The following is an 18,858-nucleotide window of genomic DNA, read 5'->3' as shown; positions in this document are numbered from 1 at the left end:
GCTTTAGGTTTAAATTTTTATCTTTATACTGAGGTCGTTCACTTTTGGGGGCAGAAACACAACAAATACCACTTTGCCAATCTAAGCAGTCTGCCCAAAGGCATGTATCATTCTTTCCTCCAGCTTTCACAACGGCAAGTGTCCTTACGAAGTTTCACCACAGGAAAAAGCACCTTCAGAAACTTTCTTTGTCTGGAAATGCTAAGATTCACAGATGTTATTAGTGAGCTTGCTAAGTGTCAGATTCCAGTAGATAGTCTGTTTATCAAAGGAAAAAAGTGGCAGTTTATTTTTCTAACCTCTGAAATTACTGACACATTATCGTCAAAATATTTTAATATTCTACAGGATTCTGCTAACGTTTAGCTCTGTATAACACAACAGTTGTCCCTTTTTCAAAATGAACTGCCTAATTAGCTAATATAGCTTTACAGAACTGGAAACATTTTTTTATAAAGCAAAACCAAATCAATGTGAGCTTTTATTTTTCAGCAGTGCATTGCCCGCTTACTTAGTCCATAGTTCTATACAGGTTGCTCACTTGTAGCTTCATTAGTTTATGAAGTGCTGCACTGTTTGTGATGCTTATAATGTGCTAAACGTTATAAACAGAAATTTGAAGAAAAGAAGTCATTTGAGGAATTTGTAGTATAAAGAATTCACTTTGCCTTTAGCTCCAGCAGACATCTTTCCTGCCTGAAGTTTCCACTGAACATTGCATCATATCACTCTTCCAGAATATTTAATCTTTTAAGTTGCTGGGGGTTGTTGATTGAAATAAATATATAGCAGATGACTCCAACTTTGGAGGTCATCACTTGCCATCAGTGATGAAAATGTAAGCGTTGTAGCTTCACTTGGTTTATTTCGTATTCCGCCACAATTTATTCTTAAATTGACCACAAGAAGTTGTAGTGATTATGTCCTAACATGCACTGAATGATCTTGGATGCTATATAATCCTACACATAGGCCCGTTACTTAGACAATCTGGTATATCACGGAACTGTTGTCAAACACTGAAGGAACACCAAACTACAGAAAATAAATACTTTGTAAGATTTCATTTGGCACCATCCTAATTTTTGAGCTACTATACAGGTAAAGAGTTGAAGAAGTTGTAGCCATAATAGCTAGCTTTCAACCAAGGTCCAACATTATGCTTTCAAAACCTCAGATGAATTTATTACATTTATTTAAGGGGAAAGAAGCATGATTTTTAAATAGGGTTGCAGTTCTATAGAGTTAAATAAATGGGTGGAGTCCCTGTAATTTAATTTTCAGCATTTCTAGTCTGAAACAAAGGGAGCTGGGATGTATTCTCAACTCAGGCTTGACATTCTGCTCTCTAATGTTGTTTCATGCCTGCTTGTCAAGACTTTCAACTAAGCATTGTAGATTATTTTCATCAAATGAAAGAAACAAATTCATGAGGTTAACAATAGGCTCTTGTTCAATAATTACTAATATGCTTTAAATAAACTAGCAAATTATGAGCTGCCATTTACTCACTAATAGAGTGGGTTTTCTTAAGATAGAATGAGATAGATGGATTAATTGTGGTACATGCCCAAGAAAAAATGGTTTGCTAGGTCACATTGTTGAACACAATTTTTAGTATTGCCAGTGCTTTCTGGCCATATTGCAAAGCTTTGTGTAATAGCTTCCTATGACAGACAGTACTGTTGAGAAGAGTCAAGTATCACTGATAAATTAGGAACATGTATTAGTCATCTCAGACTGTAAGTTGCCTTCCCTTTCCCTATCCTAGTAAGACTTCCCTGCACATCAGGTGGAAATCTGGAGACAAATATTTTCCTTATAGTTTGTTTTTAGCCTCAGTCCAACTCTGTGTTCAGTTCAGTAGCATAATTGCCCTCTCTTTGTTTATCATGACCCAGCAGAATAATAGCAGTTGCTACACTCTCAGATGATACAGGATTTCTAAAACTAATTCTGTTTTTAAGTTCTATGTTTGGATTTATTTTTGCTTGTTTATTTTTACGTTTCCCTTTGGAATTATTGTGCTCATAAAAACAATGTAAATTTTAAATCCAATAATAATATGCTTTATGTAGTGCAATTCCAGGATGTGTTTATTGTTGTCATATCCAAGAAATTCAGTTCCAAGCTTAATCCCACTGCTAAGCTCTGGTTTGCTAACTTTCAGTCAGCTAGAGTTGAATATTTGCCCTGAACTGACTGTATCATTACGGTAGTGGCCTAAGGGGTATGCCCTGCCCTGAAGAGTTTGGTCTTTAAAATATTTTGAGAATGATAAAATGGAAAATATATTTAAATATATTTAATAAGGGGAGTGATAAATTTACCATCCCACTGAACAGATCAGCAGTATGTAAAAGCCTATTTTATGCAACACCTATTTCATCCTAAAGGTGATGATAAACTTGGACTGGGCCCATGTAATTGTTTTTCGTTCTATGTGATATTAACATATTCCCCCCCATAACCATTTGGACTGTAAATACTGTAAAACTTTCTGTTTCACTAAAACGTCTATCCATTAGTGTTGATAATATAGCCATATTCTAGAGCCTTGTTGGACTGTGTGGAATTTTCCATGTTCTTTTCTAGATGAGTTTTTTTTTCTTTCATTGTTTAAACATTGTTTAAAATCAGAGACATACAGGAAGAATATGTTACTTGCAGTTGTCCCTATTTTTACTTTAGCTGCTAAAACATCCCTCCTAACTTTAATAGGTGTGGAGCCAAAGGTATGGAGTAGGTTAAAGAATAAGTATGCTTTTAATACATCCTTCTGTTTTCATTGGAATTTTAGCAAGTCTGGAAGTCTGTTAAAAATAAGAAAAAGTTCTGTAGATCTACTTTATAATCTGAAAAAAATTTATATGCCCTCTGTTTTCACAGGTGACTGCCCCTTCCTCAAAGTACTGAGGTTTCCTTCTCTCTAAGCCCAAGGAAAGAGCCTGCTACTTGTTTATTTTAGAGGTTTGGAGGTGGTCGGTTTTTTGCTTTGGCAGAGTTTCTTATGTTGGTATAGGTCATCAGGGTAGCACTTTGTGATTTTCTATCCACTTTGGGAATGGGGAGCTTTTTCCCCTGAGTATGATAAGATTCTCATCAATTTTGGCCTTGTCTTTTTTTGTTACTGTTGTTTTCACACTTCTGTATAAGATGATGGAAGTTATGACTCCATATGTTTCTTGCCAGTGGGCCACTTCCCTGTCTGTGTTTTTGCTGGTATTTGTTCCAACAAGAAATCTGTCCATGAAAGTTCCTTCTGTCGTGTAGTTCTTTGGTCAGTGCTTAGTAACATTTGAGGTGACTTAAGCAGAGCTGTGAACAGAGAGCGAGTTTGAACCAAATACAGCTGCTGAGTAGGTGTGCATCATGGTAGGAATTGACCGGTCATTAATAGACAAATCATAGAACAGAATCCCAGAATAATTAGGATTGGAGGGGACCTCTGGAAATCATGCAGAACAACTCCTTGCTCAAAGCTCCCCATGCAAATGACAGAATATACAGAGAACTGTCTAGTTTATATTTCATTCTGATCAAACAAGTGTATACTTAGAAGCGACTAGTTTCTTGTACTTCTAGTGTTTCTGGATGGATTTGAAATTCAGAATGGGATTTGGAGAGTTTTTTCTTGATACAATTCGGATTGCCCCAAATTATAAATCAAAAGCTTCCCATTGAAGCAGATGATAATTAAACATAGTCTAAATTATCTAAATAGTCTAAATTGTTCCAACCACCATTTATTTTTGAAATGCTACATTTAGTGATTACACTTGGAGGTGTGAATTAAGATACTTCTGATGGTTTTGGTCTGCCGATCATATTGTTGCCTGCTGAATTTTAGAAAACATATTTATTTGGTTAATTTCAGTGGTTCCAATGCAGGTATTTTATTCTATGATATATAATTCTGGGTGGTGTGGAGAGAAGATTCAGTTTTAACCACTTCAGTTTCAGAGATATGTGTTTTTAGCTTAACAGTTTTATAGAATATAAAAACTTAGTGTTACCAAATACATTAAGTTTTTAATATTGTTTTCTAAGCTGTTTTCAAGCAATTCAGCAAAATAACCAAGCCAGACTTTCTCTCACACGCTAATAAGCTGCCCAGAATAACCGTGTAGGTGTTTCTGTTTGCGATGCACACTGTCACCATTTCCTGCTGAAGACCGAGATGCCGAAATGCTGTGCTAGAGGTTCTTCCTGCAGAGCAGGTTTGACCAAAAGCAAGACTACTGCCTATCTCTCACAGAATCCTTTAGAAGCCTCATCTCCACCTTCATTTCATTTTCTAATCTGTTCCTCTTTCACGTGGTCTCTATTGATGTGATCACTTGTTCCTCTCAAACTTAACTTTGATTTAGAATATGGATCGAGATCAAGCAGTGTAGTGTAAAGTTAATTCCTGTCAGTGATGTCCCGCTTCATGTGAAATGAAGATACATTTGATAGGTAGGTGGCTCATCTATATCAAACTTTTTAAGTCTGGTATGATCAAAATGTTTTCTTTATTTTACAAAGAAATGTGAAGAAAAGCAGTGCACCGTGGTAGAGGAAAAATACTCCCTCTTTTTAAAAAAAACTTAAAAGCAAACAAATGAAAAGAAATGATCATGTGCTTTATACGTTGTGTTGAAGTTATTAATGGGATCAAGAATAACAACAGAAAAGGCTTCTGATAAATCCAGGCGTGTACAGGAGAACTGAAACTTCTGTTAGAATTAGCCATTCCTGAGCTAAACGGCAAGGAGACTCCAAACAGTTTTTTGAGAGACTAGAAAAAAGGAAGCAACTCACCCTGTAGTCACTCAGTCCTGTTTGACTCACACCCAGTTTCCGTTTACATGTGACTGCCAAGCTATACCTGCTACATGCTGCTGAAGCCTGTAGGGTCCACCTTCTTATTCAGATTCTGTGTCAGTAATTGCTCACAGCGATCGAAAACAACATTTTCTTTTGCAAATCTGTGTTATAAACAACAACAAAAAGTTATTAGCGTGGTTCGTAATTAATAAAATAGGACTTGAGAACAAAATTTCGTTTCCCAAAATGAAACACAAATTTAATCACTGAGAAAGTCTACATCCTCGAAGTACTGGACTAACAAAATTGTACAGTAACCTGTGTTAGCACAGACGTTCTGCTCTGTGTTTTCTAGGTATTTTTGCTAGACAGAGGTGGAGCTGCATGAGCATGTCACAGAAGTTTTACCTTTTCAGCGGCTGTTCCGGATGATGTAAGGGCTGTTCCTTCAGTTCAGTGAGCCTCACCTCCCCATGCTCCCTTCCCGCGGTGGGAAAGTCTTCCTCGGCGTCAGAGCAGCTGAGTTAGACTCCTGCTTTGAATTGCTTTGTGAGGAAGTCTATCACTCTTTCTTTAAGGTAGCTTCTAAAATTTTATAAGAAGAAAACTATATGCAGAGAGGTATAGAAAGGGAAACATCAATATTTATTTTTTGCTTAGATGGTTAAATAAGTAGTCCAACTACATATTTTTTAACTAGACATCTAAAGATGGTCTAGCTATCTTGGATCAGTAATTTAAATCTTATATAAGAAATTATGGGGTAGAACATCAGAACTGAAATTACGTATGATAAGAAACTTCTTTAGTAAACAGGTTAGTTACTAGACTAACTGAAAGTTACTTGGACTTGACACATTTTTTTTCTTAGCTGTCCAGTTTCTCATCATTAAATCATGATTTAATGTCTTGAGAAATGTCAATATAGAAATATTTCAAATTTAGGATTTCTTTCAAAATCATTGCTCTAAAAAGCATGTGTTTGTAATTATAAAAGTAATTCCTTTCCCTTGACTGAACAAAACAAAATAAAAATTAATTTTGGTCAGTTTGACATTGTTCTGTTTACGTAAGTGGCATCATAGTGTCTAAACTATGACTTTGTTTAAAGACTTAGATGATGAATGCCAAGTTAATTTTATTAATTGATAACAAACAATATATGAAACTACCTATGATAAACTATTTAAGTCATATGTGAAAGTGTATACATACATGGCAAAAACTCACTGTAGATTTTGTCTTTGGAGTGATAATTGCTGTGAAATTCCATACAATGCCATCCTGCTTGAGTAAGTAAGTTGGCCAAGTTGCAGGCAGTTCCAAGACAACACAAGCACAATAGTAATTTTATATCCCCACCTGATATAATCACAGATAGACAGTGTGGGATTTATTTTACAGAACAGAAATTAAATGGTTGGGCTGCAGTTCCCGGAAAAGTTGCTCTCACTCATTATTTCTGGCTTATTTATGTTTAAAAAATAATAACAACTAAGAATAAGACACTATTCAGTAACTTGTATTGCCGGAAATGATGACAGTGTTAAATAGATTTTCTTTTTGTAAAGAGGTCCAATTACTCCATTATTAATGATATTATTTAAGTACTCATTAAATGTGACATTATTTAATGGGTTCATGTTAGTTTAAAACCTTCATTAAAGGATTACTGTGGGGGGTTTTGTAATCTTGTATTTTTCCATCCATCCAGTGTTATATTTCCTACTGCCCCTACGAATTTGGAAACTTTTTTATTTGGACAGTGAATTTGGGATCTCGGGCCCTTGGTGAATGTGAAGATTATGTAGTTTTCTGGGGATAGAAGAAGCTGGAAACAATTTCAGCTTCATTGGCTTCCATTGTCCTCTTTGAAATTATTGTATGATGTTAAGATGATGTTTATTTGTTCTGTGGGCCTTAATATCAGGTGGCAATTTCCTGTCTTGATAAGAGTGTCCCATTAAACAGGACTGAGTTTCACAACTGACCAACGGCAGAAGCAGATACAATCCCAATGTGAGAAACAGGGCAACCAGGTATTTCGGTATTTAATTGTGAGTGCATCTTCTGCACTGTGTAGGAAATAGAGAAGGAAGAATTAACATACAGTTGGCGTTGCGGTTCTTCCCTTGGTGTTGGACAACTGGTATTTTAATATCCTAGGATGGTAGAAAAAAGGTCTTTCATGTCTAACACTGTTATGTGTTGTGATTTTTTGTAGTTGTAATCACCCTAAATATACCTAGAGCTAGACTGATAAAGATGGTATTACTAAAATATTTTTGCCAAAACTTAAAAAAATTACCTTCTTTTTATAAATTTTCTGAATTATTACTATTAAGTAGTTTTCATTTGACCAAAGTTTTATGTTTCCGAAGACGGGGGTTATTGTAATCAATAATCAATTTCTGTCACTTTTCCACTTAGTATAAGTTACTGTTTGAGTACGTTCATTTTTTTCATCAGGCCTGCTTAGAAATAAGTATCTCAAGATGGGAGAATCTAATTTTGGAATCTGTTTCAGAACTGGGAAAATCTGACTGCAGTACACTGACATTGGCTCTTGTATTAAGTGTGTCTTGAGGATCTTCAGTGATTTAATGTCATTCCTCAGGGATCATTGTGTGAGTGAAAAATAAAGGATATAAAACTCTCCATATTTTAAGCGTGTCTAAACTGTACCAGACTAAAAACTGACCTCTTTGTGTATACATATACATACAGACATATATACATGTGTCTATGTGTCTATATGTATGAGGTAGATATATATACACAGATACAGTATAGAGAAAAGAGAGAGCAAAAGACAGAGACTAGCTAGACCAGACGAGCTAGACTAAACTAGCTGAGACAGACTAGATGACTAAGCTGAAAACAATAAGCAGTGGTGTAACTTACAACAAAACCAAGATAGACAAAATGACAGACTACAGAATGCATGCATATTTAATTTTTTTTTTATTATATCTTTTCTATAACAGCATTAAGAAATGTGGGAACCTGCTGGTTGTGCCTTTCTAGTGCCTTGCTGGGTTTTCTCCAATTTACTTCTGAAATATCACCTGTTCAGGAGACTGTGTTTGCTTCTTATTTTTGCAATGCCAACTGTTTTCAAAGTATTTCAGGTGTGTTCCAAGATGGATTTATATTGAAGAAATGTCATCTCCTAATTCTCTTAAGATTCTGATTACATATGCTATAGTTAATCTAGTTACTTAGCGTCATGTAGGCCTTCCAGATTCATGAGGCATAGACGGTTTTCCTCTGAATTGTCCTACAGTGATTCAAAGTGCAGAGGCCAGAATACCCCCATTACTTTTCTTTGCCAGGTTAAAGAAAACTTGTTTCATAAGCAGAGAAACCAAAGGGTTTCCTTCCACAGTATTTACTGAAATTTTCTTTGTTTCTCTTTCTTCCTTAAGTCTTGATCAGCTGCTGCTTAACCATGGCTCGTATCATGCTCGAGCTCATTATAGCCATCTCTCCACTCCATCTTCTTCCGCTTTCCACCCTTGCTATATGGAAATTCAGTATTTGCTTGATTTCTCTTTTCCTTCCTTTTTCAGCAGTCTCTCTGTCTAAGCCCACTTCACTCCTTCACTGATCATTACCATCCATGACCTCTTCATATCTAGTCCTTAGCTCTGACTGATGCTGGATGCTTTAATTTGACATTCTGCTGCTCTTTCATAAAAGCTTTTCTCCTTCTGATACCTCTCTAGAGCTCCTGTTACTCCCCACACTAACCCCAACATAAACTTCTTGGATTTAGCTCAGCTAATTAACTCTTTTATGTCCTTTTTATTCAACCACTAGCCCCTGTTAACTCTTCAAATGATGGTCACCAGTTGTTGGGCACTGCACTCTACTTAATATTCTTTGATGCTGTGGGAGTCCTTTTAATGTGTTCTCTTACAAATGCCTTCTCTGTGGTGGTGAACATGAGCAACTCGTCTTCTCCTTTCCCGTGAAACATCACAGTAGGATGCCATTCAGGTCCAAAACAACTTCGTTTCATGGTAAACAAGCCTTCTCCTTTGAATTGTCCCATAGGTCTGCTGTAATTGTGTAGATGAATGTGGCGTGCACAGTTCAGGCATGTTTTGAATATTTGAATACCTAATAAGCTCTGATGAGAGAACATTAGGACTACATGTAGTTTAAATTGAGATATTGCAGCCAGTAGCAGTAGGGTCGGAGGTTGGTATTTTGAGGAGACCTGAAGACTGATCAGAGTAGGAAATTTGAAATTAATAAGCAGTAGCAGCTTGGAGAGAGAGGATCAGTCATCTTCCCCCTAAACTGTCTACATTTCAGTGATTTCTCTTTTCGGAAAAATTTCCCTATTGACTATCAGATTTGTTGTTGGGAAACCACGAGGGAATGAAAAAGTTTTTAATAAAAGTGATACAACTTTCAGTTCTTTTTTAGAAGCTGGACAGTTAGACACAAGAAGAGCTGTACAATGTCAAATATTTTTCTTTATACTTAATGCTCAGCATTAAGTATCAAATATACTGGCTTTTCTCTTGATTTATCAACCTGCTTGCTTATGATTATGAACCATGTACAAGTTTTAAAAAATTGAACATGCAGATTTTGTTCATTTAGTTCTTTGATTAAGCAGATATGATGTTGATTACCTAAATAATATCATTGTATGTTGTTCCAGGTGGCTATGATTTAACAGAATCTTTTTATCTCAATTGTATAGAAACATAAGTCTTCCTTCAAAAATAGGGACAAATAGAATATGTAACCTAAGCCCACAACTCTGTCTAAGGTATATCAAGAGAATTCCGGTAAAGTAAGTCCTCACACCTAATTTCTGAGCTGTATTTGCACTTGCTTTTCTCCGTTTTTCAGTTTTATGAGTTTTGTTGGTTGTTTTGGTAGCATAATCGCTATTCAGTGGTATTCTTCCCATGTAGAGTTCTGCAGCACGTCAGCAGATCTTACCTTAGCTTCCCCTTTGAAAGGCTGGTTAATGGAACTGTGTTCCTAAATCTGCACAGTAGGCCCTTTATGCTATGCGTTATAACAGAGTAAAGCGCAGAGAGCTCTAAGTTACCACTAATTGAACCTGGTTTAGACTTGCAAACGGGACAGCTATGTTAGTAGCATTCAACTCAGCCCAATTAGTTCTGCCCAGAGGCAAGGCTTATTTGTTCCCATCTAGACCTGATGCAACTCTTCTTCTTCCAAACACCAGGTAGTATTCGCGCAGGCTGCTGTACTGCACTGTGGGCACATAATGGCTTAGGCTGTTGATATTGTCAAGGACCCATGTGCTAGACACCTTTGCAGAATGTGCACGTGTCATTTATACACGTTAACTCAATTTTTAACATTCAGAATAGCAGTGTGGTGCAGTATATACATTTCTTCTCAATGTCATCTGCTTATAGTTTTTACCTGTTCTATGCCAGCCTCCACCTTTGATTCTCACTGTCCGCAGAAGCCCCCCCAACTTGTTTTTCTATTGGTAACAAAAATAGGATAAAACAAGTTACTTCATTAATTAAGAAATCAGATTGGGCAATTTAATACTTAGGAAGTCTTTAGTGCCCCCTCCTAGCTAAATTATATCTTTGTGTAAGATACATGGTAATATTTACAAATAAAGGCAGCTTGCAAAGAAATAAAAATATCATAGAGTTATGAAATTGCCAATGTCAAGAATTCATCATTTCTAAACTGTTGAGCCTGATTGCTAGCAAATTGGGCTACATCTCAATCTAATAGACAGTGAGATAGAAAAAAGTGTATCTATAGATATATTTCATGTTCTTAAGGTGTATTTGCAAAGCAGAGTTTTGTCTGTGATCATATAAAAGACTAAGTATTTTTGCATATATGTTTGTATAGCTCAAATAAGACTCCTACTTCCAATGCGCTTTTTTATTTCTGTTGGTTTTCTTTTCAGTATACTGCACTGGGTGTGGTCAAGATGAAGTTAATTTTCTTCATAACTGCCTCTATAGTGCGGTGTTGATAACAGACCAGTGTTTTGGCTGATACTGAGCAGTTCTTCCTTCAAAAGGAAGCCTTCTTCAAGGCTTTCTCTTTTTCCCCACTCTGCTTCACAGCAAGTAGGCTGGGGGTGGGCAAGAAGCTGGGAGGGGACAGAGCCAGGGCAGCTGACCCAAATTGACCAAAGGGATAATCCGTACCATATAACATCATATTTAGAAATAAAAACTGGGGTGTGGGGAGTTGGTGTAGCTTGGAGACTGGCTGGGTATCTGTCTGCTTGGGTATCTGCGGTGAGTGATTGCTTTTGTATCACTTGTTTTTATTCCCTCTTTCCTTCGCTTACCAAATTGTCTTTATCTTGACGCACGAGTTTTCTTGCTTTCGCTCTTCCGATTGGAATCTCTCCCCCATCTCGCTGGGGCAGGGGAGCGAGCAGGCCGCTGTGCAGTGCTTGGCTGCTGGCTGGGGTCAGCATAGACCTTGAGCTACGGGCGTTCTGGGAACACTTTAGACCCCCCTCCCCAATGCAATTTCCATAATAAAAGGTAGTAACTAAGAATGAGAAAGGAAATTGTAACTTTGTGTTACCTTTAACAAATGCAAACTTTATGCACTGCAGCAAATGTAAAGTTTAATTGATTTTTCATTTGTATGAATCTTTTTCTCATTATTTTCATATGATCTAGCTGAAAGCTAAGAAGGAAAGTCTTCTCAAAACTTTTATTATTTTCCTAATTTTTGATTTTCCACCATCTTGTAGCTGATATTTTGGTTGAAGAAAAACTAGTTTTTAGGAAGGAGAAAAGCATCATAGTAAGGTTTCCTTTCTAAATACACAACTATAACAGCACTGAGATTGTGGGAACAGGCATTTGTCCTAGGCAACTATTCCTGAATAAGAATTATCTTCTGGGTGTCAAGTATATTACATTTCCTTTCTAGAAGTAAACAGTCTTCCCAGTAAAATTATAATGAAAACTGTGAGTGGGTTTTATATATGTGATAAATGTTCTGACTAACGTTTTAAATGCGTAGAAAAAAGGACCAAAAATCACCCTCATAAATTTATTAATATCATGTGTATGATTAAATTTCATATGTATCAGTGAACAAATTTACCCAAATACCAGTTTCTTGAAATAAGGTCAACAGAATTTTCTTACCAGATTTTTGGCCAGCTGCTTTTGGACATGCATATTGCAATATCCAGAAATATATTTTCTGCTTCAATAAAGAAATCTGTAATTTATCAGTAAAGGCCACCCACTCCTTTTATATTTCCGGAATTTCAGATACTACTGTAGTTTGTTTGGCCCTGTCACTATTGCCTTGATTTCCTTCAGTCTTCCTCTGCCCAAGGATTATGAAATCTCTTCCCTGAATCTCACTTAACTCTTCCTTAAGGAACAGCAATGAAGGGGTTCCTTTTTGTTTGTCGAGATCTACTTCTGCCTGAAAAGTAGAATATTCCTGACTCTCCAGGGCTTTTTTTTTCCCCTCTGCTTTTACTAGTATTTTAACCTTTACTTTGCCTTGTTTTAGTAGATGTTACAGTGATATTTTTCCTTCTCGTGTTTTCTCAGGCAATTCTTATTGGATAGTAAAGGTCACAAAATGATATTTTTATTCTTTGGTTATTTAGTACTAGATGGTAGAAATAAATTTGCATCCTGTTTTGCAAAATTGTTTGTGAAAAACATGGAATAATAAAAATACCAAACGTGATATATCATATGCAGATTTTTCTCATTACTTTTGAAACCTGCAAATAATTCCATAATTGCTTGATAAATGTAGGCTTAAAATGAATAGAATGTTGATTTAGGAATTACATTAACAATAAGCCTTCTGGTATACTTGAGGGGAAAAAAAAGCTTCACTATTTTTTTCTTAATTTCTTGGTATACATCTTCACTAAAATTAGAGCTGGTGAGACATTTTCTGAAGACTTATCTCATCATTTTATTTTTAGTATGAAAAGCTTGGATTTCTGACCAAAACTATAGAGAAAAAGGGAGCGAGAGAGAGACTAAACCTGGCTCTATTGAACGTTATTAGAAAATGGAAAGCTGAATCTGGAAAGACTAATATGAACCCTGTGCAGTATAAGCAGAGACTTGTTGGTTGAGGTATCCCTCCGGGATAAAGGAGGATGGCTCAGCAGGCAGTTAAATCTCCTGAGCTGTTGCTTCTGTTGAAGGTTTCTTACGCTTATCCTCTCATTTGCACACAGAAAGCACTTCAAATGGTCTTTAGGTTAATCCTAATTTGGAATATGATTTTTTTTTTCATCTTATTTTTTTCCTTTTCAGCAAAAAAAAGCTATTTTTTTCATGAGTTCTACATAAAAGTCGGTCTTTTTAATGACTATTTGTGACCCACAGATGTCAAAGAAGCTTAGAAATTATCCAGGTGCTTGCTTGACAGTGTATTATCAGCTGTTAATTCTGCCAGAGAATTTTAAGTGCATTTTTCTGACTCATTCTTTGCATGTGTATTGTTACTAGTATATGAGGAGATTGGGAGGGGTTCTTTGGCGGAGATGTCCAGGTTGGATAAGATAGCATACATCTTAGACGAAAATTAGAAGCAGGTAAGACTGGAGAGAAACTTTTTACTGCACTGCAACATGCTGTGTTAACATACCAAAATGGATGAGGGATGTAAAAATTTTTGTTATCCGTAACAGGTTGTGCTGGGGATCTGGTTTAAAGAGGAACCTACAAACGTGTATTTTTTATATCTGATCCTTCTTTCCCTTCTCAGATTTAAACTTTTTCTCATTGAGTTTTTCACTTAGCATGTGCTGCTGAGATAGAGTGATCTGATTTTGACTCTTTGGTTTCTTTTCTTCATAAACTTCAAACATATATGCCTCAGACTTGACATCTCCCATCTTGTCTTCCTATGATTCAGTTCTTTCTTTAAAAAACAACAACAAAAAAACGAAAAAAACCCCAAGGTGTGCCAGCTTCAGTAAATGAGAGGTAATAAGGCTCAGTGTGCGTGTGCCAATGAGTCTGTAAAGAAAAGTTGCCACACCTTAAACCTCAAGCAGTATTCACCAGCCAACATCACTAGGATTTAGCATACCAGCTCCTATTTACTCCAACTGTTGCCACATGAGCTAATATTCCAGCCATGTTTGCCATAGACAGAATGTGCCAGTTCTCAGCTTATCTCCCTTTCCATTCTGAGTGCTGCTATTGTAGAAGGACTTCGTCAACAGTGCTGCATTCCTGGGCTTTTATCAAAGCTTTGACCATGAGGAACGGGCAGCGCCAAAGATGCTAGTGTCCCACTGCTGCTACTGCAACTGATGCCTCTTTGATTTCTTTTTCCTCTTCCCCATATGCCTGTCAGTGAACACGTTCGTTTTTGTAATCAGTCACAGCCTTGTGGAACAGCAGTATATGGTGACCTTGGCAGGGTAGTATCAGACTGGCTGAGAAGATTTTTCATCGTTCTCTCTTAGCGATAAATATTTTATATGTAGTACCCGCGCTGAAAAAGTGTGTCCTAACCCCTGCATATAAAGCTCCACTTTTTTTCTCCCAGATATATTAATCTGGTTTTAACTTGCCACAACCGAATAGAGGTTGTGTGCTAATACATTTACAGTGTGACTTTTTTAAAAGCAGGAGCACTAGATGATTTGCCCAGGTAAGGATTTGTGAGTGTTGTTGACAGTCAGCCACAGTCAGTTTCCTAAGAGTGAAACTTTAATATGGAGATACAGTCCCACATAAACTACACACCCTAACGTGAAATGTTTCGGCATGCCCTGTTCTCAGCCTGGATAAAGATGGTTCATTTCATCTTGGGACCTGACTACCAGGCTATAGGCTAGTCTGGGTGGGAGGCTCCCTCCACTTCACCTTCTGATGCTGCGCCAGCCCGAAAAAAAAATATCAGAATTCCTTAGGTCAAAGAGAGGGAGCAAGAGGGAGCATGACTCTGCGGTAAATGATTGGGGCACCTATTTAGAAGGGGGGAGATCCCGGTTCTGACTTCTACTCGAAAGACTGCACAAGAGCCTTATGTTAAAGAGTTGTTAGAGTTCGGAGATGTGGGTTGCTCCCCACGCCAACCCGCAGGTTGAGGAGGGCATGGAAGCCAAGTCTTTCCACTTCTTAGGTGGATCTTACAACCGCTGACCTGTTGTATAAAAGACGGGCATTGTTACCATCTGAAACATTTGTGTTTTTTAAAAGGAAAAGATAAGTCTCCCACCAAAGTCTAGGAGAAATTTTCTGGCTGTGAACCCTAATCAAATATCAACACCTCCCTGCAACTCTGAATTGCAAGCCTAACTCCTGAGAAGAGACGAGTTCTTATGCAGGTTTCTCCCTTCTGTGTTCGCTGTTGATGGGAACTCGTGCTCTCTCCAGCTGGGGCTGTGAGGTTCATTCATGGGAGACCGAGACCCACCTCAGCATGGCCCTGTGCGTACCGCAGCACGTTCTTACTGTCTTGTCTCTTGATGTCCACCTTGAGACCTGTTTGTAGCTTGTCTGGTTGGAGCTACCTCTCTGACAGAGAGGTCAGGCTCCTAACTCGAAGCAGGGACCCGGTACCAAATCCAGACAGCTACATTTTAGGGCTGCAGTCTGTTTTTTAGGTTTTTAATATCAGGTTACCTGCTTAAGATCACACAAGGCATTTATGGTGGTACTGGGAGTTTGCTGAACTAGACCTCAGACTGGAACCTTAACTGTACTTTCTCCATAGCGCAAAGCATTATTTGCATTTAACAGACTGCCTTATCCCACTCTGATGAATATTTAAAGAGAGTAATCAAGCATAGTTTTGAGAGTGTTTGGCAATAGTCTGAATGATATGCTCTAATAGCTTCCATGGTTTATAAAATATTTTTAATGATATAACACATTCTGTGAGTTTCTTAAATATAGAGCACGTTGAGATACCTTCATATTCTGGAGCTTTTTGTTTTTCACATATACTTGCTTTTTCCTTTACTATTTAAATTTACAATCTCAGTTAATTTGCAGTGGGGCTTTTAGTTTCCTGTGCAAATTAATGAAATCTACCCTTAGGCATAATTCAGATATTGCCAAGCCTCCTCAACTCCCTCCCCCAAATAATAGCAAACTGTTAAAAAAATGTTTCATGCACAGAAATTCATGCATTTCAGCAACTATTTTGTTATATATAAAATCGGAACCAATTTCATCTTTAAAACATCAGTGATTAAATAATCAGCACTAGAGAACATTAAGCAATGTAAAAAAAAACTTCTGAGAAGCCCATGTTGAGGTTTCGTTCTCTCAGCTGGAAAGAAGATCCTGGATCGTCTCTTACTCTACCCCAGATTGTAACCTAAAACAGTAGCAAGAAATCCTAGATATGCAGATCACTCAATTCTGTATACTAAATGTCGCTGTTTAATCTTTTTAGGCCATCAAATAGCTTTGTAAGTGCTGTTAATGCTCATGCTTTGTTCTTTACTTGCTTTTTTCCTTGACTTGCATTTTAATAAAAAAATTGATGGTGAATAGATATTAATGTACAAAGATCAAGAATAAGATAACATTGTTACCTTGTGCTATAAAAGCAAGCAATTTATAAAAGTTATTTAATGCTCTCTGTTATTTAATGTTCTCTGTTAAAGATGTACTTTCTTTGAAAGAAAATTAAGTTATTGAAAAAAATGAAATCCTGTGGAGAAAATACGCAAAAAATTAAAGAAACAATGTTTTCTTCTCATTCAACTGAATATTAACAGGAAGTAATTTTATTGGCCTTCATGGTAATGACCCTGAAAATAATACCATTTGAAGAGCATAGGACCAGCTAATTGAACAGCCTGAAGCGGGAAGTTAATGTGTGAAGAACTCTGTCCGTAAAAGGAAGAGCAACACAGTGTACAAGATTTTTTTCTGATGGATAAGTGGCATTTGTATTGCATTTGGTGACTCGGAAATGTCGCCTTCCTCATTGGCAATCTTACTCCTTTCAAGCTGTCTCATTGGTAGCTTCATGCACGTTTACAAGAGCACTCCTCACGTGTCGGAGGTACCGTTGGAGGATTCCACTGTCTGTTTTGTGCATTATTTGAATTACTTAACTTCTTAATATTGCCTGGGTATCAATGATCAGCCTTCAGATCGTTTCTTCTCTTTGAACAGGGTCTCTTCAGGCCTCTCTGTCTTCATCTTTAATATCTAAGGCATCAGAAGACTCTTTATGTGGGGGCTTCAGAAATTTATTATCTTCATATTCGTAGAATCATAGAATCAGAGAATAGTTCGGATTGGAAGGGACCTTTGTTATTCTCTCTCAGTTTTTATTCTAAGCCGTGTCTTCCTTCAACAGATGTGTAAGAGGCATGATTTTATTTTTGTTCTGAAATACGCTTAATTTACATAGGACATAAAAATACTACCGTTTTTGCGGAAATGTGAAGTATCTCAGTCCCTTTAGACGTTATTAATTCTGAGGGATCTTTGCTTTCTTAAATGATGAGTGCAAACACTTTACTTGGTCTGAATAGGATTTGCTCAGCAACTTATGCATATTTTTAGACTAAGGCTTTAGGCTGTGGTTAATATGGTCTGCTTCTTATATGTTTAACGCCCAACTTTGCAATTTTTAAAAATTTCTTAAACATATATTGTGGCACATTGTGAAAATGAGCTCATCACAGAGATTGTCTGGCAAATATTGCTTTGCTGTAATTTACCACACCGCTTGCCAAATGGCTGCATTCTGTACATTAGTTATAAAAACAAGACCGTAAGAGTGCACTGTCCGCAGTCAGTTGGCAGTCTTTTTAGATATACTATGAACAAGCATGATGGTCCTTAAAACTGTGTGTACTACAGCTAGTGGAAACATGGCATTTTCTAAGTAGTGGTGTTGCATGGATTTTTAAAGTAAGGCAAAAATTCGCAGTATTAAAACAACATTCACAATATCATTTCAGTGTAGATATATTTTTGTTTGTGGATAACTGCAAAGTCATGCAAACCAATTTGTTTTCACCTTTTAACAACAAATCCTTTCTTGAATTAATTGACATTGTCTCAGCTTAAAAAAAAATAGCTTTTTAAAGTTTTTCTTCTAATCTTTATTACTAACATAATAATGATCAGCCTCTGTACGTGAGGTGTATAACCTGGGATTTACTGTGAAGTCTTCCATCTCTTTGTCATGCACATCTAGGCTGTGATGAAGTGTTTCCTTTGTAACATTCTGAAGATCCATTCATTAATTTATATTTGAAATCCTTCATATACACTCTGATATTTTACTTGTTTCCTGGAGCTCATCTGTATGAGCTTGAATCCAAGCTCATCTTGCAAAAATGTTATTTCTTGTATACCGTGCCATGTGGGTGACACAAAAGTACTTTGAGTTGCTCCTCTGGGTCTCATGGAGCCCACATTTCTTGTCTTAGTTTGCAGGAGCAACATTATGCAGACCTAGTCCTCCATGTATTCTTTTTTCTTCTTTTATTATATATCTCTAACCGTCTGTTCCTTGAGCGATGTCTCCTTTTATTTCCTTCCCTTTGGTTACATGTTCTCGTATGCAGACTTTTTTGTCACAAATTAGAGATGGTATTGGGGTATGATCATAGAATCAGAAAAGAATTTACATTGGAAGGGACCTTTTGAGGTCATCTGAGGAAAAAAACTCCTACTCAGAGCATGGACCAGTCTATCATAGAGAATACTTCAAGATTTGCATTTATTTTTTTAGTAGTAGAAAGCCCACAAAAGAATTATTGGGCTAGCTAAACTGTTACAGAATGGAGAGAGGAACAGAGAAAACAGAAAGTCATCTTCCTCCTGACTTCGCCCAGGGTCTGGTTCAGTGCACCTCCTTAACTTCATTTCCACAGCTGTCTGTCCCAAAAAGCTGTGCTTTGGTGCAGATTTCCTGTTCTGCCTCCATAGAGGGGAGCTTTCCCCACCACCTTCTTGCACCTCGTTTTGCCTAACACCCTTTTTGCTGTACTGCCAATCTGCTCAGCACGAGTCCCCTGTGCTCGCGGGTATGTGACGGATATGCCGTATATCAGAGGCAAGCATTTTACTGTGG

At 37.1% G+C, this 18,858-nt stretch overlaps 1 protein-coding gene across 1 annotated transcript in view; it reads left to right on the top strand.

Annotated features, from left to right (window-relative positions):
• The window catches only part of ADGRV1 (adhesion G protein-coupled receptor V1), a 290,582-nt gene that overhangs the window by 146,607 nt on the left and 125,117 nt on the right, over positions 1-18,858 (top strand). The window lies entirely within an intron of this gene.

This window comes from Calonectris borealis, chromosome Z (assembly GCF_964195595.1).
Source record: "Calonectris borealis chromosome Z, bCalBor7.hap1.2, whole genome shotgun sequence".
Lineage (NCBI taxonomy): Eukaryota > Metazoa > Chordata > Aves > Procellariiformes > Procellariidae > Calonectris > Calonectris borealis.
This window is presented reverse-complemented; position numbering and strand designations above follow the sequence as displayed.